At 48.0% G+C, this 23,504-nt stretch overlaps 1 long non-coding RNA gene across 2 annotated transcripts; it reads right to left on the reverse strand.

Moving 5' to 3' along the window:
• Nucleotides 1-15,376: 15,376 nt before the first annotated feature.
• Nucleotides 15,377-23,319, reverse strand: LOC141076192 (uncharacterized). 2 transcript variants are annotated; one of them, XR_012227437.1, is made up of 4 exons: nucleotides 23,004-23,319; nucleotides 19,813-19,926; nucleotides 18,709-18,767; nucleotides 15,377-18,609 (listed from the first exon to the last, which is right to left on the reverse strand). It is a non-coding gene; the product is annotated as an uncharacterized lncRNA (long non-coding RNA). The 2 variants fall into 2 exon arrangements; XR_012227436.1 differs by lacking the exon at nucleotides 23,004-23,319 and having other exon boundaries at nucleotides 19,813-20,525.
• Between the last annotated feature and the right edge of the window lie 185 nt (nucleotides 23,320-23,504).

A 23,504-nucleotide genomic window follows, 5' to 3' on the forward strand; every position in this document is an offset into this window, starting at 1 on the left:
GTGTTTATTTATGAAAATAACAGAAATATGGCAAAAAATTTTGCAATTTTAAAACTTTAAATTTTTATGCCCTTAAATCAGAGAGATGTGTCAGACAAATATCTTAATAAATAACATTTCCCACATGTCTACTTTACATCAGCACAATTTTGGAAGCAAATTTTTTTTTCGTTAGGAAGTTATAAGGGTTAAAAATTGACCAGCAATTTCTCATTTTTACAACAAAATTTACAAAACCATTTTTTTTAGGGACCACATCATATTTAAAGTCATTTTGAGGGGTGTACATGACAGAAAATACCCAAAAGTGACACCGTTCAAAAAACTAGACCCGTCAAGGCGCTGCTCAAAACCACATTCAAGGAGTTTATTAACCCTTTACGTGTTTCACAGGAACTAAAGCAATATGGAAGGAAAAAATTAACATTTAACTTTTTTTGCAAAAAATTTACTTCAGAACCAATTATTTTTATTTTCACAAGTGTTAAAAGAGAAAATGAACCACAAAATTTGTTGTACAATTTCTCCTGAATACGCCGATACCCCATATGTGGGGGTAAACCACTTTTTCAGCGCACGGCAGAGCTCGCAAGGGAAGGAGCACTGCTTGACTTTTTCAACGCAGAATTGGCTGGAATTGAGATCGGACGCCATGTTGCGTTTGGAGAGTCCCTGATGTGCCTAAACAGTGGAAACCCCCACAAGTGACCCCATTTTGGAAACTAGACCCCTTAAGGAACTTATCTAGACTTTGAACCTTCAAGTGCTTCACAGAAGTTTATAACGTAGAGCCGAGAAAATTAAAAATCATTTTTTTTCCCTCAAAAATGATTTTTTAGCCTTCTATGTTTTATTTTCCTAAGGGTAACAGGAGAAATTGGAACAGAAAAGTTTTTTTGCAATTTGTCCTGAGTACACTGATACCCCATATGTGGGAGAGCTTGGAAGGGAAGGAGTGCCATTTTGGAATGCAGACTTTGATGGAATGGTCTGCGGGCGTCATGTTGCATTTGCAGAGCCCCTGATGTACCTAAACAGTGGAAACCCCCACAAGTGACCCCATCTTGGAAACTAGACCCCACAAGGAGCTTATCTAGATGTGTTGAGCACTTTGAACCCCCAAGTGCTTCACAGAAGTTTATAACGCAGAGCCATGAAAATAAAAAGTTTTTTTATTTCCACAAAAGTGATTTTTTTTTTAGCCCCCAATTTTTAGACCCCCAAAATAGTAAATAGTGGAAACCCCTCAATTCTTGCTCCAACCCTAACCCCAACACCCCCTAACCCTAATCCCAACCCTAACCCTAATTCCCCCTAACCCTAATTCTAACCCTAGCGGAAAAAATGAAAAAAAAAAATATTTTCTTTATTTCATTATGTTTGCCTAACTAAGGGGGTTATTTACTATTTTTTTTATTTTGATCACTATGATAGTTTATCATAGTGATCAAAATGAATGAATGGAATCTGCCAGCCGGAGCCTGCAGATTCACGGCGGGCGCACTGTGCCTGCGCCCGCCATTTTCTCCGGATCCAAGATGGCGGCGCCCACTGGAGGATGCCGGCGGGACGCAAGACCACCGGAAGGGGACCCTGGACCACGAAGAGGTACCGGGGGGGGATAGGGGACCCTATTTCTCTCGCCTCTGATATGCAATCACATCAGAGGAAAGAAATTAAAAGCAAAAATCGCGGCTTTTTTTTGCCGTCGCCGTTATAGGGTTAATAACGGCGATTGCAAAAGCGGGGTCGGCAAAAACCAACCCGATTCATGTTCTCTGGGGTCTCGGCTACCCCCTGCAGCCAAGACCTCGGAGAAAATACGACACTGGGGGTGCTATTTACTTACTCCACAGCGCCGTGAATTCACGGCGCTGTGGTTTCAGTACCCATAGGTCCCAACCCTCCCGATTCCCACGGGACAGACCCGATTTCTGGTCCTTATCCCGCCGTCTCGGCCGGGAAGCTTTCTATCCCGCGATCGCGGTGTATGACCGCAAAATACAGCAGAGGCCGCACACAGTGCTGGGATCGCCGCGTCACATCCACAGGGTGCACAGAGCTCACCTCCAGCCCAGCCCCAGGAAGCAAGAACCCGGAACTACAGCTACCGTATATCACCAAGGAGAGGCGCCCCATCCTGCAGCAAGTGCCCAGAGAGCGTGTGGTGCTGTGAGGATGCGGTCAGGCGCTCAGGTACACGGAACACGCTGAGTCTGGGGGGGACAGTGGAGTCTCGGGGACAGAGAGGTCTGGAGGGGACAGAGAGGAGTCCGGAGGTGACAGAGAGGAGTCCGGAGGTGACAGAGAGGTCTGGAGGGGACAGTGGAGTCTGAGGGAGATAGGAGTCCGGAGGGGACAGTGGAGTCTGGGGGAGAGAGAGAAGTCCAGAGGGAACAGAAGGGACAGAGGACTAGAGGGGTCAGATGAGTCCAGAGGGGACTGAGGAGTCTGAGGGAGAGAAAGGAGACTAGAGGGGACAGAGGAGTCTGGGGTGGACAGAAGGGAGAGGTGTCTGGGGTGGACAGAGGAGTACAGAGGGGACACAGGAGTCTGGGGTGGACAGAGGAGAACAGAGGAGTTTGGGGTGGACAGAGGAGTACAGAGGAGTTTGGGGTGGACAGAGGAGTACAGAGGAGTTTGGGGTGGACAGAGGAGTACAGAGGGGACACAGGAGTCTGGGGTGGACAGAGGAAAACAGAGGAGTCTGGGGTAGACACAGGAGTTTGGGGTGGACAGAGGAGTACAGAGGGGACACAGGAGTCGGGTGGACAGAGGAGAACAGAGGAGTTTGGGGTGGACAGAGGAGTACAGAGGGGACACAAGAGTCTGGGGTGGACAGAGAAGTGAGGAAAAGGTGTGTAAATGGGTGTGGCTTAAAATGGGTGTGGCTAGGGGCGTGGCCTAAAATTTAGCGCCGCCACCTTTATTCCTCTTTGCCTTCTTCAAAAGTTGGGAGGTATGAGTACCCTTAATTAAAGCCGTTAAAAGGCGTATCAGTTGTCGTTAAGGGGTTAATAAAATATTCTTGAGTTTTATATTTTTCAACATTTCTACTTAAACTGTCCATAAAAATGGCAAGCTATGTAAAAAAACTTTAATTATTTACCAAGACAATGACAGTTCACAGTCTAATAGAAAACCTTGTTGGATGAACCAGTAGTGTGCGGTGTTCAACTGTTTGTTCATTCTGCCTCCCAAATATTGAATAAAAAGAAACCAATCAATGTTAGGCTAGTTTCACACTAGCTTATTTTCCACGCAGCGCTCGGTGCCGCTAAGCCCCACCCCCTGCCGGCTCCCTGCCCGCCCCATCCGGTCATCGCCGCCTACTATCACAAACGGCTGCATGCGATCTGCGCACCCTATCTTTAGCATAGGGTGCGCAGACCGTGTGCTGGCTGTGCGCTAGTAGGATTTTAGCGTGCGCTCCGCACTTTTGAAGATGTGCCGGTGTGCGCCGAATGCACCATGCTGCATTTTGGTGCGCTCGGCGCACCTTCAAAAGTGCGCAGCGCACGTTAAAATCCTACTAGCGCACGCCCTGCGCACCCTATGCTAAAGATAGGGTGCGCAGATCGCATGCGGCCATGTGTGATAGTAGGTGGCGATGACCGGATGGGGCGGGCAGGGAGCCGGCAGGGGGCGGGGCTTAGCGGCACCGAGCGCTGCATGGAAAATAAGCTAGTGTGAAACCAGCCTTATGTAAGCAAAAATAATACTAATTCTCATCTCACAAAAAACAAGTCCCCACTCAGGTCCATCATCTGTCAATGGAAAAACAGGTAAGGCAGGTTAGAGTTAGTGCTATAGTTAGGATTAGTGTTAGGCTAAAGATAGGGTTTATTCTAAAGTTAGGGGTAGGGTAAAGAATTAGGCTTTTCTCAACTGTCTCCCCAATAATTTGGTCACGTCATGTCGTAGTTTTCTATTTACGAAAAAAAATAAAAACGAATAAAATGGCCGGTCAGTATTATAGTGCAGAGGAGGCTTATGCACTTTTATGCTCTGACAGCGAAGAAACTGCAGTGTCAGATGGTGATGTGGATTTCGAGGGCTTTAGCAGCAGCGACAGTGATAGCTCAGAAATGAGCAGTGATTCTGGTCCATCCTCGCACACAAGGACCAGTACAACAAGAAGGACAAATAGCGCTTCTGGAGAAATGTCTCCAACTCAGGGAACAATGCCCAGTACTAGCGCTGTCCCTAGTGCTCGAGAATTGGCGCACACCCATGTCCAAGGGGCTTTGCCTCTTGATGTAGCATTTCCCAGATGGGAGGCTTCGGATTCGGCTACTCCATTCATCCCTAATTTTAATGCCATTCCTGGTATAAATGTGGAGGTGGAAAATTTGGGACCAATTATTTTTTTTAATTTGTTTCTGACAGATACAGTAGCTTGCTAGAGCATATTGTCCTACAAATCTATATGTGTCCCAATTCATCAGCCAGAATCCACGATCCTATTATGCTAGGTCAAATTTATGGAACCAACTAATATCCTAGAAATGAAAACATTTTTAGGACTTACCGTCGCTATGGGGCTTGTTAAAGAAACGAGCATTCAGTCCTATTGGTCCAACCGCCCTGATCAAGCCACCGCTATGTTTTCTACCGTTCTTCCTAGGACCCGTTATCAAATGCTCATGAGATTTTGGCATTTTAATGACAACAGTCAATGCCTGCCCAGAAATGTCCCTGAACATGACAGAATATTCAATATCAGACCCATCATCGAAGACTTGACAGAAAAGTTCTTAAAGCTTTACACCCCAACAGAAAACATTTCCATTGATGAGTCCCTTGTAAAATTCAAAGGAAGACTGCTCCTCAAGCCATTTATTCCTTCTAAGAGGGCAAGGTTCGGAATAAAGCTCTATAAAATGTGTGAGAGTTCAACCGGATACACATCAGCTTTTCACATTTATGAGGGGAAAGACAGCCAACTAAACCCACCAGGACGCCCTACTTATCTGGGGACATCGGGAAAAATCGTTTCGGAGCTGATAACTCCATTTTTACAAAAAGGCTACAATCTGTATGTTGCCAACTACTACACCAGTATACCCCTATTTAAAAGTCTGGTTGAACATAACATAGGGGCTTGTGGGACCATTCACAAAAACCGTCAGGGGTTTCCACAATCATTGGTCAGCAAAAAGCTCCGAAAGGGGCAGTCAGGGGCTTTACACAATGGAGAGCTGCTTGCCCTTAAGTATAAGGATAAAAAAGATATTTTTATCCTGAGCTCGATCCACACAGATGCCACAAGGGCCACTGCAGACCAACAGGGATCCACTACTCCAAAACCTGTGTCTGTCATTGACTACAACAAATATATGGGGGTGTGGCCCTTGCAGATCAGGAGCTACAGCCATACCAGGTATCAAGAAAATCATATATCTGGTATAAAAAGTTAGTCATGTATTTGTTTCAGGTGGCCACATAGAATTCTTTTGTGTTACACAAAAAAGCTGGAAATGCAGATACTTTCCTTGATTATCAGGAAAAGGTCACTGAAAATCTTGTTTTTGAAAATTTTGCCCCCGCCAATCCTTTATAATCTGAAGATGTGAGAAGACTCACTGAGCGACATTTTATTGCACTCATCCCAGTAACTGAAACAAGAAAGAACCCCCAGAGAAGATGTCGTGTATGTTCCTAGAGAGGAATGAGGCATGATCCCCGCTATTATTACCCACAATGCCCATCACTGCCAGCCTTATGCCTCCATGACGGCTTTACAATCTTCCACACAGAACCACGTTTATGATCTGTTTTGACATTCAAGCATTTGGATTATTTAGTGACAGACACATTTGAGTAGAGCTGACTTAACAATTTCCGGGGGTAGGTGGGGGAGGTCTCCAGAGTCACAAGCTGGGCACAATATACTGGGCAGTACAATGACATTTTTGCAATTTTTGCTCTAAAACTTCTACTACGAGTTTCTGGAAATCATCCATGTAGTAAAAATGGTCACTATATCCATAGATGAAATCCCAGAGGGGTGTCATTTCCAAAATGGGGTCACTTCAGGGGGGATTCTCTTGTTCTGGCACTTAGCGGCTCTCCAAAGTGCCATAAAAGCAGAATCCCCCCTGAAGTGACCCCATTTTGGAAATGACACCCCTCTGTGAATTCATCTATGGGTGTAGTGACCTATCTACCTATTTTCCAATGTAAAATCTGGGGTTAAAACAACATTTTAGTGGTAAAAATGTAATTATTTCTTCTTCACTGCCCAATGGTATAATTTTCTATGGAACAGCTGTGGTGTCAGTATGCTCACTGCACCACTAGAAGAATTCATTCAGGGAAGTATTTGGTAAAATGCAGTCACTTTTGGGGGCTTATGCTGTTCTGGCACCTCAGGGGCTCTGACAATGTGACGTCACCCACAAACAATTCCAGCAAAATCTGCTCTCCAATACGGCGCTCCTTCCCTTCGGAGCTCTGCCATGCGCCCAAACAGTGGTTTACCCCCACAAATGCGGTGTCACCATACTCAGGACAAATTGCACTTCAACTTTGGGGTCCAATTTCTCCTGTTACCCTTTGAAAAAAATGGAGGGCGAAAAGATAATTTTTTGTTGAAAAAATATGATTTTTTTTATTTTCATGGCTCTAGGTAATTAACTTCTACGAAGCACTTGGAGGTTCAAAGTGCCCACCACACATTTCCTTGGGGGGTATAGTTTTCAAAATGGGGTCCCTTGTTGGTGGTTTCCACTGTTTAGGCACATCAGGGGCTCTTGAAACGCGACATGGCAACCACTAATTATTCCAGCATATTTTACATTCAAAAAGTCAAATGGTGCGCCTTCCCTTCCGAGCCCTGCCGTGCACCCAAACAGTAGATTTCCCCCACATATGGGGTATCGGCATGCTCAGGAGAAATTGCAAAACAAAATGTATCGTCCATTTTCTCCTGTTACCTTTGCGAAAGTAAAAAAAAATTAGGTGTAAAGGAAAATTTTTGTTATTTGAAAAGTAAATGTTTATTTTTTCCTTCTACATTCCATTCATTCCTGTGAAGCACCTGAAGGGTTAATAAACTTCTTGAATGTGGTTTTGAACACCTTGAGGGGTGCAGTATTTAGAATGGTGTCACTTTTGGGTATTTTCTGTCATATTTACCCCCTCGCTGTTTAACTTTTAACCCTTATAACTTCCTAACCAAAAAATTTGATATAGTTGATATAGAGGCTACTGCGCAGGCGCCGCCATCACCGGTGACATTTTGCTGGATGTAATTTTTTTCTAAGCCTCACAATAGCCACAATATTATAGGCATTATCACCAATAATATCAATGCTATTATATGCATTATGTAATAATGGGGGCAGGTCAGGCTGGTTTCACACTTGCGCGTTTTTTTCCCTATCTTTTACATGGGTGTGCATAGGTGCACATACACATGCGTTTGTACGCGCATGCGTTTTTTTGTAGTGTGCGCTCGGGCACACAAAATGCATCCTGTTGCATTTTTTGTGCGTCCGACTTGCCCCAAAAAAACGCATGCGCACGCAATGTGTTTTTCTACAGCCAAACACCCATTATGCACGTATGCGCAAAAAAACGCACCAAAACCCACAAAAAAAAATGCACAAACGCATAATGCGTTTTTTATGTGCGTTTGCACTGCGCACGGTGTGAAAGTAGCCTCAGTGAGGAATCAGCGACCTGTCATAAGCCAATACAGATGAATATGTAATCAGACCACATAAAGCCCCGCCCACAGCCCCACCCACAGCCCCACCCACAGCCCCGCCCCAGAACACGAGAATCGCATTCACTGAAAACTACAAATACAGATTACACAACAGTAAACCAGAGTTGCCCTCATTTATGGTGGACCATAGGAGCTACTATGCATCCTGAGCAGAAGATTAGAGAAAATAATATTGCTCCCCATTTCAGGAGAGATTGTGCAGTAATCTGAATTCCTTAGGATCAAAAACAATGTAATTGGTTGTAAGTTCTATAGAAAAGGGCTTTCACTGCCCAAAGTCATTTGAACAGTTTTGGGTGGAGGAGAATATTGTGGTCTAGAGGCAAAATGGTGACATGGTAATACGGCCGGACTACACCACCGATAAAGCAGCCACAGCCGGTGACTGAGAGGAATCTGTGACTTCTCTGCATTCAGTGGTTACTACTCACCTGGGCAGTCATATGTGGGAATCTCCTCTTTACACCACTCATCACCCCTCACATATGTCTCTGTAGTATTAATATGGGTCAGATCTTCACCCTGAAACAAATATTGTAAAAGTCACAGACAGATGGGGAAGTCCCATCTATGATCAGCTCTAATCCTGCCATCTCCACCGTTCTCATTACACAAGTATAAAACATATAATACTGGTGGATAAAACAAGACTGAGCACAAGACCTTCACAGCCGTCTACACATCATAGGGGAGATCTCCTGACACCTTCTCTCCATCTACCTGATGATCCTGAGGAGCACTGGGATCTTCTTGGTTACAGTCCTGTGGAAGAAGAGGACGGGGACATCTCTCTGGTGTTGTCCTCTTACTGGATAGATCTGGAGGAAACACATACAGGGACTGAATTCATTCTCTACATACAGATAATTATAGGCCGTGTGTATTTAGTCCTGTCTATTACCTGGTGATGTGAGGGGCTGGGGAACCTCCATTATGACGTTCTTGTACTGATCTCTGTGTCCTTCTAAATACTCCCACTCCTCCATGGAGAAATAGACAGCGACATCCTGACACCTTATAGGAACCTGACACATACAATGATACCGTCATCCCCCCGATCCCTTCATAGCGTTACTGTATAATGTCCCAGCATTCCCAGCAGTGTCACCTCTCCAGTCAGCAGCTCAATCATCTTGTAGATGAGTTCTAGGAGCTTCTGGTCATTGATGTCCTCATGGATCAGGGGGTGAGGTGGAGGCCCCGTGATTGGGCTCAGGGGTCTTCCCCATCCCTCAGACACAGGGTCCTGACAGCGATCACTAGAGGTCTTCTTCACCACTGTGTAATCCTGGTTATGGAGAGACACATTAATAAATCTCACTACAGACATTTCCAGAGTCCTCACCTCTCCAGTTCTGTCCATCTGTTATTCCCATAGATAAGAATGATGTAATGTGACGTCATCAGAATCTCTCACCTCTCCAGTGAGACGGAAGAGGATCTCTAGGGTGAGGTGTAACATCCTCTCCGCCATCTTGTCTCTGCCCATATCCATCCTTGATGGGTAAATCAGGAAAATTCTCTTCTGTAGAAGATCTTCACTGAGAGGATCCAATATTGTAGAGACCTGAATGAGAAGAAGATGATCCGATGTAACATCATAAGAATCCTGTGTAATAATACAATTACTGGAGATAATAAGGGAAACATATGAGGAGATTTATTATCTTACAGGGTTTAGTTTTCTCCCCTGACATCTACTAATAAAACCTATATATTTAGGCCACAGACAACAAGCAGTTTCCTCCTCGGAGTCGGCAGCTGAACACGTTCCTCATAGACTCATTAACGTCACCATCAATTCCCATCAGAGTGAAGGAACATCGCTCCTCTATTCAGCTCTATGGATCCAGGATGAAATCCACTGCGGCCCCTGCAAGAAAACAGCGAAGTCTGGTGAGACCCCCGAGGCCGGAGATTTCTACAGCTGCTCTGTGCACAGGACCTGTGATGAGGTCACAGGAGGGGAGGAGTCAGGGGTCACATGATCAGGGGCCTCAGTGTGTGCAGGACTCTGCTGTGCTGGTTGTCATGGTGCTGGATGAGGGGAAGTTTCTGTGTGGGGTCAGGAGGGGTTTACAGGGTGGATGTGGCAGAGCCGTGTGTGTACGAGGTGTACGGAGCGGAGCCGTGTGTGTACGAGGTGTACGGAGCGGAGCCGTGTGTGTACGAGGTGTACGGAGCGGAGCCGTGTGTGTACGAGGTGTACGGAGCAGAGCCGTGTGTGTACGAGGTGTACGGAGCAGAGCCGTGTGTGTACGAGGTGTACGGAGCAGAGCCGTGTGTGTGCGAGGTGTACGGAGCGGAACCGTGTGTACGAGGTGTACGGAGCAGAGCCGTGTGTACGAGGTGTACGGAGCAGAGCCGTGTGTGTACGAGGTGTACGGAGCGGAGCCGTGTGTGTACGAGGTGTACGGAGCGGAGCCGTGTGTACGAGGTGTACGGAGCGGAGCCGTGTGTACGAGGTGTACGGAGCGGAGCCATGTGTGTACGAGTTATACGGAGTGGAGCCGTGTGTGTGCGAGGTGTACGGAGCGGAGCTGTGTGTGTATATGGCGCCCCTGAGTCTTCAGTCGCCACAGGTACTGCACCTTCTAAGGTGTAGTGCCACACCATCCAGGTATGGTGGGAACTCCTGACCACACTCCACACCTGCACCCCACACACAGGATAGTTCAGCAGGGACCCATCCATGCTTTATGCTGGAAAGGTCATAGGTTGCCTTTTGTGGTCCCTGGCTTCGTAACACGAGAGGTGCTGGGGAGGCGGGTGGAGTTAGCTATAAAAGAAGGGGAAGAGTGAAAGTTAACAGACAGAGAGACAGTTAGTTGGTTAGAGAAGAGAGAAGATGGGTGTCTGAGGGACGTGCTGCAGCAGGTCCCAGTGATCTGGGCTGCTGGCACGAGAAAGACCAGAGAAAGAGACTGATAAGATTGATAACCTAACCTTCCAGAAGAGAGAGAGAGAGAACAGATCGGAACGAAGGAGAATAGAAGGACGGTGGGAAGCAGCTTGAGAAAGAGAGAGAACCCTTCCAGTCCAGAGAGCGCAAAGGCCGGGGCCCGGTCCCCGAGGTTGATTGGATCTTTATGTCTGGCAACAGACACCGGAGGAGTAGTGAGCCGCTAACGCCTTGCTCCCCTCATAGACTTGGGACACAAAAGCAACTGAATAGAGAGCCGGGACGCAGTGAGGAGTCCCCGAAGCAGGCTACAGCTGTCTGTCATACAAGTAAAGACTCGGAACACCTAGAGAGAGGTATTCCAGGATAACTAAGTACTGGATTGCTTCGCACCTAAAGGCGCATTGGAGGAGTCGTTCAGTGAAGGTACATATTGGTGGAGTGTGGAAGGGAGAACCCTATCTGGCCTGAAGGTTGGCTGGAGCCCTGACCCGGAGAACACAGTACGGAGGCAGGCGTGTGAACTGCAAACAGTGAGTAAATCCTTGGAACCACACACCCTGTGTCCTCCAGTTATTCCAGCACCGCTACACCTGGGTAACAACATCTACCCCATCCTGCGCCTCTCCTCATCCATTGCACCTACACTGCCCTGGGACTACAGCTCCACCTGTGGGGAGCTATACCATCTCTGCTGCACCACACCATCAGTCCCAGTGGATCTGTATGCAGCATTGGCCTAACACCATACTTGCCAAACACCACGGGTGGCGTCACAAACTATTCTGCCATTAACTAGACCACCGCCATTGACATTGGGCACCCAGGGCCACGGACCAGGTCACCGCTGCTGTGACACATTCCCGCCGAGTAACCCCACAGCCCTGGGAGGGTGACCCATGTACGACGTGTACGGAGCAGGGTTGTGTGTGTACAAGGTGTACGGAGCAGGGTCGTGTGTGTACGTGGTGTATGGAGCGGAGCCCTGTGTGTAGGAGGTGTACGTAGCGGAGAGGTGTGTGTACGAGGTGTACGGAGCGGAGCCGTGTGTATGAGGTGTACGGAGTGGAGTCGACTCGTGTGTGTATGAGGTGTACGGAGTGAAGCCATGTGTGTACGAGGTGTATGGAGTGGAGCCGTGTTTCCGAGGTGTACGGAGCGGAGCCGTGCGTGTATGAGGTGTACGGAGCAGGGTTGTTTGTGTACAAGGTGTACGGAGCAGGGTCGTGTGTGTACGTGGTGTATGGAGCGGAGCCCTGTGTTTACGAGGTGTACGGAGTGGAGTCGTGTGTGTACGAGGTGTACGGAGTGGAGCCGTGTGTACGAGGTGTACGGAGTGGAGCCGTGTGTACGAGGTGTACGGAGCGGAGCCGTGTGTGCGCGAGGTGTACGGAGCAGAGCTGCGTGTACGGAGTGGAGCCGTGTGTGTACGAAGCGGAGCCGTGTGTACGAGGTGTACGGAGTGGAGTCGTGTGTGTGTACGAGGTGTACGGAATGAAGCCGTGTGTACGAGGTGTACGAAGTGGAGCCGTGTGTACGAGGTGTACGGAGCGGAGCCGTGTGTGTGCGAGGTGTACGGAGCAGAGCTGCGTGTACGGAGCGGAGCCGTGTGTGTACGAGGTGTATGGAGCGGAGCCGTGTGTGTACGAGGTGTACGGAGTGGAGCCGTGTGTGTACGAGGGGTACGGAGCGAAGCCGTGTGTGTACGAGGGGTACGGAGCGAAGCCGTGTGTGTACGAGGTGTACGGAGCGGAGCCGTGTGTGTACGAGGTGTACTGAGTGGAGTCGTGTGTGTACGAGGTGTACGGAGTGGAGCCGTGTGTGTACGAGGTGTACAGAGTGGTGCCGTGTGTACGAGATGTACGGCGCGGAACCGTGTGTGTATGTGGCGCCCCTGAGGCTTCAGTCGCCACAGGTACTGCACCTCCTAAGGTGTAGTGCCACACCATCCAGGTAAGGTGGGAACTCCTGACCACACTCCACACCTGCACCCCACACACAGATAACAGATCGGAACGAAGGAGAATAGAAGGACAGTGGGAAGCAGGTTGAGAAAGAGAGAGAACCCTTCCAGTCCAGAGAGCGCAAAGGCCGGGGCCCGGTCCCCGAGGTTGATTGGATCTTTATGTCCGGCAACAGACACCGGAGGAGTAGTGAGCCGCTAATGCCTTGCTCCCCTCATAGACTTGGGACACAACAGCAACTGAATAGAGAGCCGGGACACAGTGAGGAGTCCCCGAAGCAGGCTACAGCTGTCTGTCATACAAGTAAAGACTCGGAACACCTAGAGAGAGGCATTCCAGGATAACTAAGTACTGGAGTGCTTCGCACCTAAAGGCGCATTGGAGGAGTCGTTCAGTGAAGGTACATATTGGCGGAGTGTGGAAGGGAGAACCCTATCTGGCCTGGAGGTTGGCTGGAGCCCTGACCCGGAGAACACAGTACGGAGGCAGGCGTGTGTGTGAACTGCAAACAGTGAGTAAAGCCTTGGAACCGCACACCCTGTGTCCTCCAGTTATTCCAGACCGCTACACCTGGGTAACAACATCTACCCCATCCTGCGCCTCTCCTCATCCATTGCACCTACACTGTCCCGGGACTACAGCTCCACCTGTGGGGAGGTATACCATCTCTGCTGCACCACACCATCAGTCCCAGTGGATCTGTATGCAGCGTTGGCCTAACACCATACTTGCCAAACACCACGGGTGGCGTCACAAACTATTCTACCATTAACTACACCACCGCCATTGACATTGGGCACCCAGGGCCACGGACCGGGTCACCGCTGCTGTGACACATTCCCGCCTTGACAACGGCCTGGTACAGAGTAACCCCACAGCCCTGGGAGGGTGACCCATGTACGACGTGTACGGAGCAGGGTTGTGTGTGTACAAGGTGTACGGAGCAGGGTCGTGTGTATACGTGGTGTATGGAGCGGAGCCCTGTGTGTACAAGGTGTACGGAGCGGAGAGGTGTGTGTACGAGGTGTACGGAGCGGAGCCGTGTGTATGAGGTGTACGGAGTGGAGTCGTGTGTGTACGAGGTGTACGGAGTGGAGCCGTGTGTGTACGAGGTGTACGGAGTGGAGCCGTGTTTCCGAGGTGTACGGAGCGGAGCCGTGCGTTTATGAGGTGTACGGAGCAGGGTCGTTTGTGTACAAGGTGTACGGAGCAGGGTCGTGTGTGTACGAGGTGTATGGAGTGGAGCCGTGTGTACGAGGTGTACGGAGCAGAGCCGTGTGTGTACGAGGTGTACGGAGCAGAGCTGCGTGTACGGAGCGGAGCCGTGTGTGTACGAGGTGTACAGAGCGGAGCCGTGTGTGTACGAGGTGTACGGAGCGGAGCCGTGTGTGTACAAGGTGTACGGAGCGGAGCCGTGTGTGTACGAGGTGTACGGAGCGGAGCCGTGTGTGTACGAGGTGTACGGAGCGGAACCGTGTGTGTACGAGGTGTACGGAGCGGAGCCATGTGTGTACGAGGTGTACGGAGCGGAGCCGTGTGTACGGAGCGGAGCCGTGTGTGTATGAGGTGTACGGAGCGGAGCTGTGTGTGCGAGGTGTACGAGCGGAGCCGTGTGTGTACAAGGTGTACTGAGGGGAGCCGTGTGTGTACGAGATGTACGGAGCAGAGCCATGTGTGTACGAGGTGTACGGAGCGGAGCCGTGTGTGTACGAGGTGTACGGAGCGGAGCCGTGTGTGTACGAGGTGGACGGAGCAGAGCTGCGTGTACGGAGCGGAGCCGTGTGTGTACGAGGTGTACAGAGCGGAGCCGTGTGTGTACGAGGTGTACGGAGCGGAGCCGTGTGTGTACAAGGTGTACTGAGCAGAGCCGTGTGTGTACGAGGTGTACGGAGCGGAGCCGTGTGTGTACGAGGTGTACGGAGCGGAGCCGTGTGTGTACGAGGTGTACGGAGCGGAGCCGTGTGTGTACGAGGTGTACGGAGCGGAGCCGTGTGTACGGAGCGGAGCCGTGTGTACGGAGCGGAGCCGTGTGTGTATGAGGTGTACGGAGCGGAGCTGTGTGTACGAGGTGTACGAGCGGAGCCGTGTGTGTACAAGGTGTACTGAGGGGAGCCGTGTGTGTACGAGATGTACGGAGCAGAGCCATGTGTGTACGAGGTGTACGGAGCGGAGCCGTGTGTGTACGAGGTGTACTGAGCGTAGCCGTGTGTACGAGGTGTACGGAGCGGAGCCGTGTGTACGAGGTGTACGGAGCGGAGCCGTGTGTACGAGGTGTACGGAGCGGAGCCGTGTGTGTACGAGCTGTACAGAGCTGAGCCGTGTGTGTACAAGGTGTACTGAGTGGAGTCGTGTGTACGGAGCAGAGCCGTGTGTGTACGAGGTGTACGGAGTGGAGCCATGTGTGTACGAGGTGTACGGAGCGGAGCCGTGTGTGTACAAGGTGTACGGAGTGGAGCTGTGTGTGTACGAGGTGTACTGAGCGGAGCCGTGTGTGTACGAGGTGTACGGAGCGGAGCCATGTGTGTACGAGGTGTAGGGAGTGGAGCTGTGTGTGTATGAGGTGTACGGAGCCAGGGGTGGATTAAGGGTAGCCAGGGCCCGGGGCAGTTCAGACTCTGTGGGCCCCCCCGTCACGTGACAGGGGTCACGATATACCTGAAATAGATTATTCCAGAAAAATTGTTGCTGAGTGAAGCTATAACCTGTCAAACATCCATTGATCTAGTTAATTTACCCTTCATTTAGGAAGAGAAAAAAAATAAAAAATTTAAGCCATAGTATTGAACAGTCCAATTTTAATCTGTAAACAAGATTGACAATTTTCACAGGTTTCTCATCAAAAGTGCAACTTAAACAGTGGAAAATACATTGAAATTGTCACATTCCTATTACAATACAGTCATATCAATGACAAAAGTGTCAAATGCATAACTTATATAAATATTACTTATACACTCACATTTACCAGAAACTATATATTCAAGTATCCTCTGAAAATATCTAAAATCAAGCACAGCACCATTAGTTTCAGGTACATCAGTACTACGCCATGTTCCAAATTATTATGCAAGTGTTCTTTTTCAGTGTCATAGGGGGGGTTTTTTTGTCAATGAAATACATGGATGGTATATATTAAGTGACTTATTACACTGACTGTCATTTGCAACGACCATTTAGGAAAATCAGAGAAAAAGAACATTTGCATAATAATTTGGAACATGGTGTAATACAGTACACAAAATACCATATACCAAACACTAGATAAAGTCTTTGATACAAGTAAAAGTAATTCACAAAGTCTGATGAAAGCCAGTATTCAAATATATTATCAGGATGCTTTTCCCACAGTAAACATTCCCCCTCCCTCCTTATTTCTATATGCATTATAATCATCTCTTCCTGCTTTGGGTAACATAACGTTTTTAATTTATGTGTCATCGGAATGTAAAACCCTCAATAAGCCTTTTTTTTAGACTAAATTAACACAATTTTTTCCTGCATTTCTTTGCGCTGTATTCATCAATTATTTTGGATACGTCAAGGGTTTTCAAAAGTTTGCATTCAATGCTTAAAAGAGAAAGGTGGTTTAACCGCTCTTGGCCCATTTGGCTCCTTAGCTCATTTTTTATTCTTTTGAGTTTGGAAAAAGACCTTTCGCCAGTACAGTTTGACACCATCATACTCAAATATATCCTGAGTATAATTTCAGTGTTACAAAATGTCTGAGTTAAATTATGTTCGTGTAGAAGTAGGAACAAATTCAGTTCAGACAATTCGTTTTTTGCTGTCTTATCTCTTATAAAGGAGGTGGATAAAAATTTTGAAAACTGAACTAGCTCTGTTTCGGTTGCACCAGGCATTAGGTCTTCAGGATATGAACAAACAAGATTGCTTCCAGCCTCTTTAATCTCCAATGGAGAAAGTTTTGACAAATTAGACAAAAAGCCAAATTTGGAGCAAACATCTGAATATGCTCCAAGACGTTGGCACAGGCTACTCATTAGATTGTCTATGAGACCAAAAAAAACTTCAGTTTTGAATTTATCCCTTGGGGATAACACAATTGCTTCGGAGTTACCATCATCATACTGACGATTTCTCTTCCGAAATCAATGTACCGAAGAATTATACATATTATGGCCACAAATGTTGACAGCCTCATTTTCATATTTATCAAACTCTTCTCTCAGACTCTTGACAAAGTCTAACAAAGACTGAAGTAAAGCCACAACAGTATTTAAATTTAAACCTGCCTCTTGAAGGGACAAATTGGTTTTATGAAACCGATCCAAAATTGCATGCCATACCACGAGAATAAAGGTTGAATCAAGTTCACTTAACTTCTCACCCAAAGCCCCTGCCTCATTTTTACATGAACTGAAGTCTGGATCTGTAATCATGCTGTGTAAAAGATTACATATTGGCTCGTAACCTTTGTGCAAAGCCAAAACTGCCTCATATCTTGCGGACCACCTTGTGGCAGAAAGCTGTTTTACAACTGGTAGCCCAAGGGGTTTTAATTTGTCTACCAGCACTCTCCATCTCCCAGTAGATGACGAAAAAAAGACATAAAGGTGTTCCAAAACATTGAAAAATCTGAAAATTTCTGGAATACTTTCAGCACAATTTTTCCCTACCAGGTTAAGGGAATGGGCCGCACAAGGAATGAATGTGGCATAAGGAAATACATTCCTGACATGTGTTTGGACCCCATTGTATTTTCCACTCATATTGGCAGCATTATCATAGGACTGGCCACGGCAATCTTTAATATTGATATCATTTTTAGATAGAATACCAACAATCAACTCTGCTATTTGTTGGCCAGTGTGACCAATAACAGGAATAAATTCTAAAAATCTTTCAACAGGTCCAGAAGGCAAAACCTAACGGACAATAAATGTTAGTTGGTCACAGTGAGAAACATCTGGTGTAGAATCCACAGACAGTGAAAAAAATTTAGCTTTCTTCAATTCCTGCACAATAAGTGAGAGGACATTGGTTCCTAAAATCTGTATCAGTTCCTCACACACAGTCGAAGACAAGTAAGATGTATGCCCCCTGCCTTTATTTGCATGTAGCTTTATATGTTCATCTAGGAATTCATCCACATTCGCCATTACTTCCATGAACCCAAGATAGTTCCCATTGTGAGAAGAACCAATTGTTTCATTTTTCCCCCTAAAAGGAAGCCCTCTTTCAGCAAGGAACATTATAACTGAAAGGGATCTCTTTAAGACTTTACGCCAGTATATTTTTTCGCTTTCCATTTGCAAAAGCACCTGACTGTCTAACCGAGATGTTGTCTGTTGTCTGCTCACTACTGACAGGACAGCTTGTTTGTGGATCTCACTACATTCATGCCTAACTAGCCTGTCCTCACCATGTTTCCAATCATTAAAACCATATGTAAATGCACAACGCCTGCTAGAAAACAGTTTACATGGAAAACAGAACAATTTGCCTTGAGATGGTGAATAGCATAGCCAATTTCGTGATGAAATTTCATTAGTTTTGGGGTTTACATGTGTGAAGCATTTTTTATTACAGTACCTATGATGGTTACCAGTGGTAAGCACAGCAGAGTTGTACAAGTCTGCCTCAGAATTTTGGAAAAAAGTAGCTCCTTTAGCAATAAAATATTCTTGCATTTCTTTTGAAATGTGTTCACCCCACAGCCCAATATCTGATGCACACTCTGAAACATCCTCCACCCCTTCCTGAGCATGCTCAATTTCATCCATTACATTTTCTGTCTCTCCATCAGGTTTTTGGGGCAATGTAATTAAAGAATTTGAGTCATCAGATGAGTGACATGGAGTCGGAGATGTATATTTATCACAGCTGTTGTTATTTACATCAGTTTGACTTGGCTCGTCAGATTCTGTAGATTTCCTTTTAAAGAAAGTCTCTAACTTAGGAAATTTGGAAATCTCTTTGTGCATTTGTTGAGTTCTCTGTCGTAGCTCTTTTCTTTTCTGAGCACCCGATTTGTGTAAAGAATGCATCTAGGGGCATAGGATGACACAGTGTAAGAGAAGGAATCATTTAGTAAACTAAACATTGATGCTGTGTCAGCCTGTGTGTGTTTTTTGGGAAGAACTTACAGTTTGGCTGGTACTTTCCAGAGGAAGCGCACAATGGTATGTACTTGAGTATTGAATACCTAAAAGAAATAAAGCAAGAACTATAAGGCCAGTTTCACATCACGATTTTGTGGCTGTCCGTGGGGATCTGAGTTTTTGCAAGATCCCACAAACAGCCACAGATCCACACGGATCCCTGCATTCAGATGGCAAATAGCCACCTGTATCTGAGTCTATGCAGGTTCCGTGTGGATCCTGTGGTCCCTGTCTCTCCCTGCTCCTGCCTCCTTCATCTTCTTCCCTCCTCTCCTTTATCCTCTTCCCTGTTCTATTCCCTATCCTGTCATCTGTTTTCTCCCTCCGTGTGTTAAAAAAAAAAATCTCCTCCTGGAGGATACATCACCTTCCGCCGACTCCGGGGATGCCACAGTCTCCATCGAGGCTAAAGGACCTCTGGTGATGTCACAGAGCCGATCACATGACAGGTCAGCTGATCGCCCCTGTGACATCACCAGAGGTTCTTCTCCCCTGATGGTGACAGTTGCATCCCCGGAGCCAGCGGGAAGGTGATGTATCCTCCAGGAGGAGATTTTATTTTTTTTTTAAACAGAAAGAGGGGAGAGAACACGGGACAGGATAGGGAATAGAACAGGGAAGAGTAGCGGGGTGACAGAATAGAATAGCAGGGGGGGGGAGCAGAATAGAGGAGATGGAGGAAGGAGAACAGGGAGGACACGGACAGACAGGGCTCACGGAGCCGACATCAGATCTGAGGTAAACTCTGATCTGATGTCCATAGGCTCACATTTTATCGGTGGTCGGATCGGCACGGATCCGATGCTGTCCAATTTGAGGCACGGACACCAAATCGCAGCAGGCTACGATTTTGTGTCCGTGACTAAATCGGACAGGATCGGATGGTGCAAAAATTGGATGCCAAAAAGCACACATCCTATCTGATCTCCATAGGGGTACATGGGAGCCGAATTCAGATCCGAGTGTATCCGATTTGAAACGGATACACTTGGAAGCTCAGAAATCATGATTTGAAACTGGCCTGAGTTTCTAATATCTGTATACACCTAATGGCTTTGGTGTGTGTACGTGGTATGAGCATACACTTACTAGAAAGTTGCTGGGTCTCTGTTCCTCTTTAGCTTTGTCTTTATCCAGCAGCTTCGTTCTTTGTCTTGCCTCCTGACCCCTTTCCCTTCATTATTCAAGTCATGAGAAAAGTTCCTGTAGATAAAAGACCCCAAAAAGATAACGATAGTGGAAGAACGAGAGACTCAAAAAAATAGACATCACAAAACAATACGCGACGCTCACACAGTGTGCATTTCCCGCGATTTTGTGGGCATGCGTTTTGCGGCCGTGCTCATTAGCACAGTTACCAAAAGTGTGGCACCCCTATGGCGAGGCGCCACAGGGGGGTACTGCACCCCAAGTTGAAGGTGCAGTGCCTCTCTAGTCACAGGTGGAGGAGGGAATTGCAGAGTCTGGAATACAAGGGGAACATTAGCTCAGCAGTATACACCTTTTGTATCTGGGACTGGTTATACAGTAGGTCCTGGGGGCGTGGACCTTAGCTGAGTGGGTGACGTGACACCGGTTGGACCAATGTGCAAGCAAGAATTTTGGACTGGTAACAGGTTAGAATACAGGGCGCTAGATTTTTACAAGTTATTTATTCTGTGTACAGGAGCATAAGGCCTGCGTCTTATAATGCAGCATCAGCGTGTGCACGAGGCCTTACAAATACTGAGGTAACAACTCACCAAATACTCAGCGTGTGCACGAGGCCTTACAGATACTGAGGTAACAACTCACCAAATACTCAGCGTGTGCACGAGGCCTTACAGATACTGAGGTAACAACTCACCAAATACTCAGCGTGTGCACGAGGCCTTACAAATACTGAGGTATCAACTCAACAAATACTCAGCGTGTGCACGAGGCCTTACAGATACTGAAATAAAAGCTCACCAAATACTCAGCGTGTGCACGAGACCTTACAGATACTGAGGTAACAACTCACCAAATACTCAGCGTGTGCACGAGGCCTTACAGATACTGAGGTAACATCTCACCAAATATTCAGCGTGTGCACGAGGCCTTACAAATACTGAGGGACAAACTGACCAAATACTGAACATCTGCACAAGACCTTACAAATAATAAGTTACAAACTCACCAAATACACAACGTGCACACCCACTACCCCTCCATCCTTGTATAGACATGTGAAATACCTCTACATGCTGAATGTTCCCCTCTATGTGGATATTTTGCTTGACTAATGTATGTATGTATGTATGGACTCCATGCATACATGATCCAAGGAAGATGGCCACTTAAGAGTGGCACATGATACAGCATGTACAGCAATTTCACATGCTTTTGTGTTATCCAAGAGGGGGGGCACAGTTTACATGGGGTACATTTGCCCCATGTAGTTTCACGACAGACAGTCCTCTGTCCCGTATTGTCTCCTCACCCTCCCTCACCACTCCACTGATTAAGGGGCCTTTCACATCAGCGGTTTAGCTTATGTGTGGCCATTCCAGCAGGTGGCGCCAGTTCATCCGCCTAACGGCCGACTTGCAGCCCAGATGCGGCAAGCCCCATGCGTTGTCTATGGGGCTTGCGGTCTGGTGTAGCAAGTGCAGTTCTGTCGGGTGCGGCAGATCTGGCACTTACGGCCGCGAAAAAAAAACACAGCTTACAGCGTTTTTTTTTCGCGTCCGCAAGTGCTGGATCTGCCCAGTTAGGCAGACGATCCAGCACATGTGGTGTCACCTGCCGGATCGGCCGCAAACATCAGCTAAACGCTGATGTGAAAGCAGCCTTAGTTAAGCCTCTTTAACATCATTGATTCTTTCAAATTGCGGCAGATCCAGCAGATTTACCACATCTGCTGCCTAACGGCTGCACTTGCCGCACACATGTGGCAAGCCCCATGCATTGTCTATGGGGCTTGCGGTCGGGTGCGGCAAGTGCGGTTCTGCCAGATGCGGCAGATCCGGCACTTGCATTCGTGAAAAACAACGTGGTCAGCAGCAGTTTTCCTTCACTGTTGCAAGTGCTGGATCTGCCGCATCCGGCAGAATTAAACTTGCCACACCCGACCGCAAGCCCTATAGACAATGCATGGGGCTTGGCACAAGTGCGCCGGAAGTGCGGCCGTTAGGCAGCAGATGTGGTGAATCTGCCGCAATTCGAAAAAAATTCAGATGTGAAAGGGCCGTAAAGGATCAGTCACACACAGCGATATCGCTGGCGACATTGCTCCTGCGTCACGGCTTGAGCGACATTGCCAGTGCATCGCTGCATGTAACAGGACGATTTCAACCCTGATAAGTTGGTGGTCGGAGTTGACAGGTTTCTGTGCATGTTGGGGATCCTGGCGATATCAACTCCAGCAACCTGGCGCATCGCTGCGTGTGACACCGCAATAGCGATCTAAGAGGCAACTCTGCAGAGGAAGTGCCATGATAAAGATAGCTACCGGAATCGCCCGCAGGATCGCTGGATCACTGAACGCAGCTCTGCGCGCAACATCACAGGAGAGTCTTCAGCGACTTCTCCTCAGCGATATTGCAGCGATGTGCGCGTTCATGAGATCTCCAGCAACATCGCGGCGTGCAACGGGGCCTTTAAGCTGGGTTCACACTTGCAGACGCTCCACAGCGTTCTGTGGAGGGCATCTGCAAGATGTCCGCAAGCCAACCGCAGGCCCATCTGTATCATGGGACGCACGGTGTCTGCAGATGGCTGCAGACAGCCACACGTTCCCATTGCCGGCAATGAGTGATTTGTGCGCATGCGGATGCTTGCGCACAAATCACATACTCTTGAGAACACGACATGTCACATTCTCAGCGTGGACGAGAGTGTGTGATTTGTGCACAAGCATCCGCATGCGCACAAATCACTCATTGCCGGCAATAGGAACGCGCAGCTGTCTGCAGCCACCGTGCATTCCATGATACAGATGGAGCTACGGTGGGATTGCGGATGCCCTCCGCAGAATGCTGCGCAGGCATCAGCAAGTCTGAAGCCAACCTGAGTACACAAATCATTTAATTACTTAGGATTCTTTTTTTTTTCTTTTTACACTCAGTGAGTGTCTGAGAGACTGAAACTGAGTCCTCTCTGTCATTCAGCAGCCACCAGGAGGTCTGGCTGGCAGCAGACAGTGCACACACAGAGCACTGCCACAGGCAGCTGCTGCAGCAGGGCAGGACTAGTCAGGAGGACTGATCACTCACTCACGTTCCCTGTGCTGCATGTCAGCATTGGGGGATGGACAGTACCTCTCTCCTCAGACTCCCTTTATTGCAGGCTGAGGCGACGGCCCAGGAGATAACAGGAGATGAAGGTCGGCGGGTCACGGGCGGCAATGAGTCACAAGTCTCAGACTCAGTCAGCCTGTCTGCAATTGCCAAGGAAGTGTTTTTCTGCCCTGGATCCTCCTGGAGCAGGACTCAGAGGATCCCGGCAGAATCAAGCAAGCAGCACAGCCAGGAGCAGGTTGTCAGCACTGCAGCAGCCAGCTCTCCTCAGTCTTCAGATCCTCTATGGCCGAGTGAGGTAAGACTGAGGCGGGCTGCGCATCTGACTGTGCCTCACCTCGCGGTCTTTTCAACGTCCTCTGCACGTCGGACTCATACGTCACCACGTACGGTCTCGTCTGTGCAAGAGGAAGAAAGGGGAGGAGCGGAACTGTCAGCCTAAGAGGTCGGTCGGTGCAGTCGTGTGGCGTGCGGTGGCGGATTATAATGGGGCAATTTACTGGCCTGGGCTGTGGGCCCCTT

The sequence above is a fragment of the Dendrobates tinctorius genome, unplaced genomic scaffold, assembly GCF_039654945.1.
Source record: "Dendrobates tinctorius isolate UK_male_01 unplaced genomic scaffold, ASM3965494v1 ptg000395l, whole genome shotgun sequence".
Taxonomy (NCBI): domain Eukaryota; kingdom Metazoa; phylum Chordata; class Amphibia; order Anura; family Dendrobatidae; genus Dendrobates; species Dendrobates tinctorius.